This window comes from Opisthocomus hoazin, chromosome 7, assembly GCF_030867145.1.
Source record: "Opisthocomus hoazin isolate bOpiHoa1 chromosome 7, bOpiHoa1.hap1, whole genome shotgun sequence".
NCBI lineage: Eukaryota > Metazoa > Chordata > Aves > Opisthocomiformes > Opisthocomidae > Opisthocomus > Opisthocomus hoazin.
The window spans coordinates 65,464,520-65,476,769 of NC_134420.1; the positions used below are offsets into that span (position 1 = coordinate 65,464,520).

Below are 12,250 nucleotides of genomic sequence, written 5' to 3' on the forward strand. Positions count from 1 at the left end.
GACCAACATAGCAGAAGGACCGTGTCCGCTTGCTGCTAACAGCTGCAGGCAATTATCTGCAGGCTGAGATGGAAAAACATGTAACATATTTTATGCAGATGTCAGACGACAGGAACAAGTAGTAGAAAAGGGAGCAACTGAAGCTGCACTTCTGGGACCAGTTCGCAGACTGTGAAGAAACAGTTTGAGATTCATCCTGTGCAGATCACATCAGAAATTATCTTGATGACAAAGGAAAAAGAAACTAAGATATTCTGTGCATCTTCCTACTCTTTAGGGTGCAATCACAGCACATCTTCAGCATTGCTATTAGCATGCCTCCACCAAAGAAATCTCAGCAAAGCACTGAGCTCACATTTTCAAAGATGATGCTGGGAAGCTTCCCAGATTATATGTTTTCCTCTTTAATTTATACCTCTGAGGATAACGCTAATCAAGGAGGCAGTGAAAGTGGTGAAACATCCTCGGACCCAGGTTGATTTATTAACAGTGGTTGCATTACTCTCACTTGGAGCACGATGCTAGTATCCCAAGCTTCCAGAAAAAAATAAATAAATCTTGTTTGCTGGTAGGTTATCAAATACAAGCTGACAATGTACTTGCACAGCAAATATGCATAAGTGCATTGCACCGTATGATTCATCTGCAAAACATCGAGCATGCTAGATGCTTGATTTAAAGTAGGTTAGAAGAACGATTCATTAAAAAGCAACAGCAGAGAGAGAGAGGGGAAAAAAAGAAGCCCAAACTCTGAAATCTCCTACTAGGAATGATACATTTTCTTCTCACTCTTTGTTCAGCCCTCTCTTCTCAGGCTGCTTTTGACATGAGTTTGGATGTCATAGCGATGGACAACCATGTGAAAATACATGCAGCTACACAAATATTACAAATGCCGTCTTCATGGCCTAGCAGATCTACCAAATATTGCAGGAATTATACATGGTCTGTTTACCACGTTCAAAGTGAGATGAAATGGCATATATTTTACATAGCATAAATCCCCAAGCCTGTCTCCTTAGCTCTGACCTGAACTTCTACTACACAGCAAATGAATTAAAAAGGCTAATGTCAGAAAGACTTTCAAGAAAAAAAAAAACCCAAAATGGCAATTTGCTTTTTCTGTGATAGCTGCTCAGATGTTCCACCGTAATCTCCAGCAGTATTTTCTAGGGTAGGAGAAAAAACAGAAAAAAATGTGTATGACATGGCAATTTTAAAACCGAATAGAGAGCTTTGCAAGCCATAATTAGTGCTTTTAAAATGGAATTTATGTGTATTTGGAACAAATGTCCTACTATAAAACCAAATGTAGACAAGGTACATTTCTAAACAGTGCTGCCAGACAAATCAGGTGAAACATATGAATTTATTTGGGAATAATTTGAAAATATATACACTGCTTTCTAAGATGTCACTATTTTTTTAAATGTGATTTTAATCCATGTATCTCTTGTGGAAAGATTTTTTTGTCTGATGGGCAAGTTTTAAAAACAATTTCAATTTCAGGAAATTTGGTCCTTTTTTCTTGGCATCAGCAGAGACAAGTATGCATTTTCAAAGGCAGAGTTCCTGTTTCACCCATGTGAAAGTAACCCAGTTTTCACCCAGTGACTCCACATCTATGCATGTGAACAATTATTTGCTTGCTTTTCAGTCCTGCATGCAATGTACCCACATTAAACACACAAGAAAATTTTAAAATAGAGAATTAGATACCACGTACCAAAGATCTACTCCAAATTGTGCAGTGATGTTAAAATCCTATCTTGCCTGTAACCAAGATGCCGCTTATCAGCCATTTTGATTTAAGGATTTCTGACCAGTGAAAGCGATAAACCTTATTTTCTTCCATAAACAATGTGTTCAGAGGAGGTTGACTCCTCTGGGATGTCTCCTGACTTTTACACATCATCTTGGAGCTTTGCCTTTGGGCCCAACACCTTTCCTACAAACTAATTATGGTCTGAGAATCACAGATTATGCACATAGACTTTCAGAATAACCAGGAGGTCCTGAGAAAACAATTATATATTCAATCACAGTGGTACTTTTGCTACAGCAGTAGAGAAAACAGCAAAAACATGAATGCTGCATTATGACTTCTTTACAGAACTGCAAAAGCTGCAAAAGAGAGGGATCAGCCACAGCTTTAGGTCAGCTCCACATCAAAGGCAACTGTCTCAATTAAATTTTAATGCACTGCAATATTGCAGTTTAGAGCATCTATTTCATCAATGATGTTTACCAAAGATATAAACCTTTGTAATAAAAAGGAAAAAAAAAACACAGAAAACTGGCAAACATGGTAAATCCTAAGACAGAGATGAGCACTAACCATCAGATGAAAAAATGGTGAGCAAAACTGGGATACACTTTTTTATAACTTTTATAAGGGGCGGGAGAAGCCATTTCCCTTTTTGCTATAATCAGTCTGCAAATAACATACGATTACTGTTCATATCACACAGCTACACCTGCACACAGAACAGCTAAGCCTCCAGTTCAGCTGAAGTGCACATTTAATTTCCAGTGTGTTGCACTGTGCTTCACTGCTGAAGTCAACGGGAACGAAAATATCCTGAAAATGCAAAACATTTCCTACGCACATGAGCAGTCAGTATATCTCTGTTGCCTCTAAATTAAGGACATCAAGGGAAAGACCTAATTAACACTTATAGGAATTCAGAGCCCCCCCGTACATCAGTAGTCAGTGGAGAGATGGTACCCATGAGAACCCATTGCACCCTCCCACAAAGCCCGCGGGGATGGTGCTCAGCAGATCAGAGCAGAAACGAGGTGCTGTGCTCCCCAGTTCGGCCGGCTGCAGGTTCTCACCTCCTGCCCTGGCCGCAGTCTCGGTGGACGTTCCTTGCGCAGGGCAGGGGATTCAGCTGACCTGAATACAGGTGAACACTTGCGCAGGGGTGGCAGACTTAGAGCGACTTTTAGCCTTTGCTAGGGATCTGGCCCTTTGGCCTGCCGATGAGCTCAGGTTTAAAAGCGTTCCCAAGCAGCACTGCTCTGCTGGCTATGCACGTGTCAGGACCTACATGGGGCGAGGGACTCCCCACCTCCCTGGCATGCAAAATGCAGTCTTCGGTGGGTGTAGGCATCCTCCCTGAATCAGCCTTGCTACCCGCAAGTCGGGCGGCAGGGTTAGGCCTGTGAAAGGCAAAACTCCCTTGCCAATTACAAGCCCTAAATGCAGTTTGTGTCTCTACCAATGCCTTTACACGCACCCCCAGAGTGGGAGCAGTGTGTAAGGGGCCAGGTTCAGCAGAAGAAAATCAGTATAAATGGCAATGGCTTGGGCTGTCTGCAGCCCCTCTCTGGACAGCTGTGCTGCAGAGGCTGCCCAGGGTGCGGATTTTTAGGCTGTTTGGTCATACAGCCAGTGACTAACGCAGCACAGGCACAGAAAGGCTGGGAATGTGGTTCAGATCTAGAACTTCTGCATTTGCGGATTTGCAATGTGCATATGAAGGGTGTTTTGATGGGGTGAGGGACGGCCACCCCAGGCCATGTTTGGGGGACAAAGCCCTGCCAGGACTGGCAGCGAGAGGCTCCTGCCTGGTCCCACGGCCAGAGGCTGTGCCCTGCTGCCACGGTCCCTCGTCCTCGGCCACGGGGCTTACCCAGGGACACCTGCATCTGCACCTGAGACATGGGCTGATATTTGCACAGAAAAAAACCTAGGAGACAAGAGAGGCACAAGATCCCCAGGGGCTGGGAGCAGGAAGGTTTCCAGCCTGACAAGGCTGCCCCATACATTTGCTTTTTTCTGGCCGCAGTTAACAAGCCCTTCAATGCCTTTAAAGCTACAAACAATAAATCAGTTGCAGTTAATAAATTCAGCAATGCTGAAAAATAGACATAATTCATGTCCTGAATGGCACAGTAAAGCCTTGAGCTGACATAACTCTGTGGGTCTGCAGAGTCAGCCCAGCACAGAAAGCACCCTTCGGAGAGTGTCCTCCCATGCTCCATCCTCACCTGTACCGGAGCAAACACCCCACTGCAGCACCGCATCCGGCATGGGAGTCACTGCTCCGCGAGGGAGATGTTGGGAATGCTGCAACTGTTTAAGGGCAATTGTATCAGAATAATCTCTGAAGAACCGGCTACCTTTTCTGATACAAGTTCTCATGATAATTGGAGGATGTATCAAGGGCAGGCGTCTCACTATAGCAGTGAAAGAAATGTTCAAAGAACTCTGTTAGCAGCTGTTATATAAATAAAGATGGAAAAGCCCACTTTTAAGGAATATTAAATGACAAAGCCAATGTTTATGAGACAACACCTTAATATTTGAAAGAGACAGGCTTGTGAAGGCTGTAGTCTTTTCCAACAATTTTTAGTCTCACCTGGACGCACACAATAGATCAAAATAAACAACAACAACATTACAACGATTTTCATTCAAAGTTTTCAATGTCTTTAAATGTTAATTAAAATCACAGTGCTGTAATGAGACAGGTAAGTGCTGGTGCCTCCATTTTACACACAAGTGACCTGAAGCAGTCTGGTCTAATGGGTAATAAAGCCGATTTATCCGTGATATATCTTCCACTTCATTTATCGCTAAATTCAGCAAAACGTGTGCTCACCTTTATGCATATGCTTAAGACCATCCTAATTTTTTTAAGCAGTTAGGAATGCACTTATGTTCCATATAATTATGACCTTAAATACTTTATTGAAACAAGGAGGACTGAAATAGGTGATTAAGGTCCCCTCTATTTCAAGTCTTGTCTTGCAGGTGAGTGCCAAGAATTTATTCTCACTGTTGAAGGTATGGGGTTTCTTAGAGAAAAAGGCTGACTATAAATCAGAAGTGTCTCAGAAAACAAGAATACTAAATGTGGTGGGTGTTCCTGAGTGCTGAATCATGCCAAGTCTAGAGCAGCACATATATTTACTTTCCCTAAATTAGAAAACTAATTACAAATAATGCTTCATTACTTGGAACTTGGCTTGCTACGTTTAGGCTGGAAAGCTGGGCAGAGAGGAACCTGATGAGGTTCAACAAAGGCAAATGCAGGGTCCTGCACCTGGGGAGGAACAACCTCATGCACCAGTACAGGCTTGGGACGGACCTGCTGGAGAGCAGCTCTGCGGAGAGGGACCTGGGTGTCCTGGTGGACAACGGGTTAACCATGAGCCAGCAGTGTGCCCTGGCTGCCAAGAAAGCCAATGGGATCCTGGGGTGCATCAAGAAGAGTGTGGCCAGCAGGACGAGGGAGGTTCTCCTTCCCCTCTACACTGCCCTAGTGAGGCCCCATCTGGAGTACTGTGTCCAGTTCTGGGCTCCCCAGTTCAAGAAAGATGAAGAGCTACTGGAGAGAGTCCAGCGGAGGGCTACAAGGATGATGAGGGGACTGGAACATCTCTGCTACGAGGAGAGGCTAAAGGAGCTGGGCTTGTTCAGCCTGAAGAAGAGAAGGCTGCGAGGGGACCTAATAAATGCTTATAAATATCTGAAGGGTGGGTGTCAGGAGGATGGGGCCAAGCTCTTTTCAGTGGTGCCCAGTGACAGGACAAGGGGCAACAGGCACAAACTGAGGCACAGGAAGTTCCGTCTGAACATGAGGAAGAACTTCTTCCCTCTGAGGGTGACGGAGCACTGGAACAGGCTGCCCAGGGAGGTTGTGGAGTCTCCTTCTCTGGAGATATTCAAGACCCGCCTGGACAAGGTCCTGTGCAGCTTGCTGTAGGTGACCCTGCTTCGGCAGGAGGGTTGGACTAGATGACCCACAGAGGTCCCTTCCAACCCCTACTATTCTGTGATTCTGTGATTCTGTGACGGCCTTCTTTTCTTTTGGAAAAAAAAAAACAACCCAATAAAAACAAGAACCCCCAGAATTTTGTAAGCAGCCCTGATCTGGCAGTAAGAAAATACAACATGAAAAGCAGACACAAGGACATAAATGCTGCATTAAAAATGAAAAAGGTTTAGTGCGTACTTGGCCCATTTTAGAGGCACTGACTATTCAGGAGGGAAAGTGAGGCAAGTTCCTGAGAAGTCACCCATTTAAAAACCTCCATTCCCTGTTGATGACGCTGGACCTGCAGCACAACTCCTTGGGTATTTCAGGAACTTTGAGCTAAAACGCATGTGCACAAAATAATTAGGTCTTGGGGCTAAATCAGGTCTCAGGGCCTAAAGTAGAGCCAAACGCAAGTCCTGAACATCATAGGTCAATCCAGGCCACGCAGCTGGGCTGGCATCCTTTTGTGGGAGCATCTGTGAGGACATGATAAACAGACCTGTGTGATCTGCCCAAACTCTTCCAGGAGGACTGAGCCAGAGACAGCGCCCAGGCATTTGCTGGGGTCGCCATCCCCAGGCAGACTGAGAGCACACACGGAGTGTGCGTGTACTGCACACTACAGTTTTTGGGGGAAAAATAAGGTGTAAGACATGTCATTGAATGGCATTTCCAGAGCTGCAGAAAAAAGGAGGCAGATGTGCCTCCCAGGACCCTTACACCAGTGGGATATAGTGAACCACCCAGCCCAGGGGAGACTTGCAGCCCAGGAAATACTGCAACGCGCAAAACCCAATACGTGCTGCAACTGGGACATCCAAAGCCTTTCCCCTCCATGCCGTTCTCCTCCTCCCCAATCTCTCTTCCTCAGTTCCTTGCCTATAAATAAAACATTTCATTAGCAAGTGATGAAGATTAAAATAAGGCAGGTGAGTCACCCTCCCTGGTACTACTCCGCTGTTTCATCTACCTCATCCTCTTCCTCTTGCAGCCCTGAAGGCTGAAGAAAATTCATCAGTGTGGAAGTCAAAGGAGGGATGGAGCTACCTGCAACTCTGTGGGGAACAGGGCAAAGACGGCTGCATTTTGATCTGTGTGGAGTTGAGAACTACATTGCTGCACAGATTTTAAACCAGGAGACTTCATGCACCTTTGATAGCACTTTTCACCCACAGATGCAGAGCACTTGCTGGAGGAGCCCAAGAGGAGCCATTGCTCCTACTTTACCCAGGTGGAAATGAAGGATGGTATTTCAATAGGAATTTTTTTTAGATGACTGATTGTGGGCTGTGATGAACCAGCCACTTTGTCAAGCTTCATGAGAATTACAGGAACAGAAGGATCCAAGAAGAAATCCACTGTGTTTCTGTCCCTCTCTGCAAAATCTGCTTGCGCTCACAAAACCCCAGGGAATGGGGAGAGCCTCCACCAAATGATCTCCATCACCTTCACTCACGCCAGTATGTCAGAGGTTTTGAGGGACTAATCCAGGGAGCAGAGAAAAAATAAATTCAATTTGCTAAATCAGGAAGGACTAAAATGTCAATAATAGAATTGGTATTAATATATATACTTTTCCGAAGTGAGATTAAATCTGGCCTCAGTTGGCTAAATCTGAATAAGACTGCCTGGCATTTGAGGACGTATTTCCAAACAGCTGCTTAGGCTCCCCTGTGGTGTATGCTTAGGTCAGTGAATCCACCCTATCAAGAGTCTTACTACAGCAACTTGAGAAATCAGGTTTTGGACTTTGGCCTTTATAGTGCACATGGCCTTGAGTAGTCCATTGCCACGGATGCTTAGGGAGGGGAGCTCTTGCTAAAGCAATACGTGGGAAGGGGTGGGAAGGCCACAAAGAGCAACTGATCCAGTTGCCTTGGGGAACCTGCTGCATTTGGTTGTGCTCTGACATCCCCGAAAAGCATCAGTGCCAAACCCAAGCAGTGCAAATGTTCATGTTTATACCCAATTCTCACCATCCAGGTGAAACACAGGGCTCTCAAGCTGCCTAAAAGCCATCAAAAACCTGTTTCATGTTGAGGTGTAAAGCTGCCAGTAACTCACCTTCTCCAGTAACTGGAGAGAAACAATAAACTGAGATTTACATGTGAAGCGTTACCAAAACACAAGCTTATACTAGGAGCACCTGACTGCAGTCCCTTGCTGGCAGGGGTTTGGTGGGTTAGTTCACAGTGAGAGCATGTGGGTACACAGCACACATTTTCAAACTTAACCTCTACAAGCCGTGTGAATTAGGAAGGTTTTTTTAAAAAATGTTTTTACTAAAAGCACACACAGCACACGTTTTCAAACTTGACCTCTACAAACCGTGTGAACTAGGAAGGTTTTTTAAAAAATGTTTTTACTAAAAGCACTGAGCCTAGAGAGTCTGTCCTCATCATGGAGCAGCAGGACCAGGACCACTTGTGGTCTTGTGCACTACATCTACACCCCTCAGAGGATAAAACACTCCTGGGATTTGGTATCTCACTGCTCCTCAGCAGGCAGAGGCTGTCCCTCAACTCATCTGCCTCATCCACAAAGCTTCTAGTCCCTCCTTCCCACTTTGCCTCACCAGCACATGCCACATGGGTGGCGTTCAGTGCCATAATCATAGGGTTTTCCTGCCACTGGGGCACCCCGGTGGATCCCAGCCAGTCCCTGGCTGATGTTCCAGACGGGTTCCCATAGGTTGTATTTGCCATCCCATTGTGTCCCCATAGACACATCGCAGTTATTAATGTCATCTCCTGTAGCACTGGTCCCCTCTCCTTTGGGCAGCTGGACCTGTCTTTGGAGGCAGCTGGAAATGGGGCAGGACTTCCAGGGATGTCCTGACTGCTGCAGCCAGTCTGAAGTCAAAGAGCATCCTGGTGTATCAGCAGGCAGGGCTCACTGGCAGCTCTCTCAGTCTCAACTAGATGGATGTAGGGACACACCACTGCTCCCTGTAAATCACCCTGCAGATACCCACCAATGCACAAGGCTGCATACAATTTCCCAGATCCTGACACAGGAATCACCATTTGGATGAGTTCTTGCTCTTTTCCCCCTCTTTTTCCCCATAAGCACACCTGCACCAGGGAGGTACCGTCCATTCTTACATTTTGCCATTTCTCTAAAGGAAACCATATGTATTTATCCTGGGGAATGCCTGGTAGCCTGTGTCATATTTTTGGAAATAATTATTTTCAAGGAATTTTAATCACTGTTGATGGATAAAAATAAATAACAGAATCTGTGACCAGATGGTGTGTTGGGTGACATGGGGCTCTCTTCACCAACATGCAACTACTCACCAGCCTTTGAGCACTGCTTCAGTCTGCTGTCCTTGCAAGAGCTGCCTGCAAGCTCCTCTCACCCTGAACCAAAGTCATCTTTGGGAAAGAGGGAAACTCTCCATTTGAGGGAGAGAAACATTTTCAGCAAAATCCAGGGGCTTATCCAAGTATAAAAGCAAGAGAAATTGCTTTTTCCCTGCCCAGAAGCTACTAGAGTTGATCTTTATTGTAGCTCTGCAGGAGGAGGAGCAGATGTGGGATCTGCAGCTCCTTATTGCCCTGAATTTACTTGAGAAATTTCTGAGCTTTCCACTCCTCGTGGGAAATTTTTTCTGCAGTCCCAATCATTGCTGATTTTGGTTGATCCGAAGAACAGGGAGTGAAATCCATTGCTTTTCATCATTCAGAAACCACTCACAAGGTTTTGACACAAAGCCAGTTTGGCTCAAAGCCGGGCTCAGGGCCAGCTTGAAAATATTCCTGAACCTTTCAACAATCCCTGGCTGATTTTCAAATTTAAAACAAAAGCTGAGAACAGGGAAAGTTTGCAAATTTTTAGGTTGGATAACAAAACTTCTGTACAACTTGTGATAAATTCCCACCATTTATTTTCAGTTACTTTCACGCTGGGAGAATCTCTCAAGCTCCAAACCCTGCTCTCGCCTCAAAGAGTGTAATAATGTTTTTCACTAGAAGGACTGGCCTGAGAGGTGTGGAGGAAGATATGGGATACGTCAGGAAACTCCCCGGAAAACATACTGTTCGGTTCACTCTTGTTCAGGTGCATTGTTCTCTGTCTAAAGTGTCCCCAGGTGCCCCACTGTACAGGGAGCATTGTAAGTTTATGGCAGTTTATTGCAAGCTGCTGGAGTTAGGTATCTCCTGCTGGGTCCATCCCTACAGCTTAGCAATACACGGGAATCCCCCCTCTGAGCAGCAGAATTAAAGAGTTTTCTGAAATACTTGACAGTTTTAGATATTCAGCAATATGACAGATCTCTTGTTCAGCAACTTAAGAATATTTAGTCACACAGAGAGAACAGGAAAATTATTTACTTCCCCCTGTGAAGGGAGCAGGAGCCCTAGCTGTCTAGGTAAGGTGGAACAGAAATACAGGTGCTGCAGCCACAGACAGAAAAGGAGACTGCGTGCACAGGACTGCACTGTTCCGTCTGCCATGGTCGGCTAGACACACACACAGCCACGTAACAGTTACTTTATCACACAGGGAGAACAAAATGGGAAGTTTTTAAACCACATTACTACTCTTACGATATTGCTAATTTGACAGTCTGTCAATCCATACACAGGTAGCAAACACCAAAAAAGGTCTGTATTGCTCACTTTGTCTCCACCCTGTCACAGTTCGACACATGCAAACAAACATGTCTAAAGCCCCTTTGCAGAGGATTCCAAAAGCCCAGAATTATTTTCTTTCCTTCTCTTTTTCCTTTTATTTCTTCTTTCATTCTTTTTCTTTTTTCCTTTTCTTCCTCTCTTGCTTACTTTCTTCCTTTCTGTCTTTCTTGCTTTCTGTCTTTTTTTCTCTGTATTCTGCGTTCTGTAAGCCTGAATCTACAGATCAGGCTAAGCTTGAAGAAGATTTCATCAAATGTAAGCAGTATCACATTCAACTTAATGGGGATTTACATAATTTAAGAGACCACCCCTCTTTGTTCTGTACGCTCAGATTCAGCATGGCCATATTTTTATCCATCAGTGAACAACAAAACTCACAAGATCCTTTCCCCCTTCTTCATGTCATTATACTGTTGAGGCAACCCTACCTGGAGACCCCAATCCTGCCCTTCTTCTCACACGTGCCCCCTGCACCTAGAACAGCCTTACATGACAAGCCATCTGCCTCTCTCCCCAGTACAAAGTCACGTTTCACAGCCTACCACTCAGATCAGCGAATGAGCAGCACATCAGCAGATTTGCTGCCTGCCCAACGCTACAAAACAGCAAAACATTTCCCACATCCGCCGATGGGCGTTAGATCCCATTTTACTACTGAACTCAGCAGCATCAAGCAGACAGAAAAGCAACAGGGAAACATCCATGTTGAGAGCACACGCGCGCACAGATGCACACGGAGACCCTGAACAAACCATACAGCTGGGTATCAGTGGAGTAACACACACAGTCACACAGACCGTGCTGTTTCTGGCCAGCTACTCTTTGTGCTGATTGACTCGACGGGATTAGAAAGGACTCAGCCCAAAAACGCAGTTCCTAATGCTCCTGCAGCTATTGCATAACGGAGACTGATTCCTGTCCCAAGCCCTGACCCTCAACTTACTCAAGACAAGTTTAATGCTTCAGGATGCATAATGGAAACATCTACTTCCCACTGAGGAGGAATCTAGATGGGATTCACCAGCTTCCCCAGGGCTGGCTTATTTGGTTATTTGGGTTCTGTGAAGGGTGACAATGGGAAAGAAAGTGGTGAAGCGTCACTAAGAAGGAAATAGAGTCATTTTTCCCCAAACATTTCTACCAGGAGCTACTGGAAGCTGAAGCCTTCTAGGGTACATTAACAGATATACACCTGCTATTAATTCACTCACAAAAGAAAGGAACCCTAAACCAAAGGAAATCAGTTACACCCCAAAAGTAAACTGAAAATCAATGAACCTGCAGACCCTAGCTAAACTAAATGCACCTTAAGTCAAATACAGCTAAAAAAGCAATAGGAGAACACAGCAACTGAAAAGCACATGATTAAATGGAAGTGTTTCAAAAGCATGCAGAAAATATACAAACATTTCAGAATAGGCACTCCATTAAAAGCTACGTGTTGAAATAACACATGGGGCCAGGCAGGAATTCCGGGTGCACGGGGAACAGCCAAAGTCACTCCTTTGAGATCTGTCACTCCAGATGTGTACAGGTGTATGACAAATGAGGACAGAGCCCCATCAAGTCAGGTGAAATCAAAAGCCCTCCACCATTTGACTGAAATCTGGGTGTCCTGTGCCTAGAAAACTGCAAAGAGCTTTAGGGAACTTGGCTGGGTCCTGCGTCCCCCCTCCCCCACATCAGCAAAAATTATTTGCAAAGGCCGCAATTGCTCGTTATTTTCTGTTTTCCTACATGCGCTCGCTAACTCGTTAGTAATGTTTCCAAGCAGCCAGGCGGGGAGAAGAACCGAGGAAGGGACGGGGGGACGAGACAACCAAGAGATGCTGCTGCCAG

The 12,250-nt window shown here is 45.1% G+C and overlaps 1 protein-coding gene across 1 annotated transcript in view; it reads right to left on the minus strand.

Moving 5' to 3' along the window:
* The window catches only part of RTN1 (reticulon 1), a 125,940-nt gene that overhangs the window by 113,199 nt on the left and 491 nt on the right, over positions 1-12,250 (minus strand). The window lies entirely within an intron of this gene.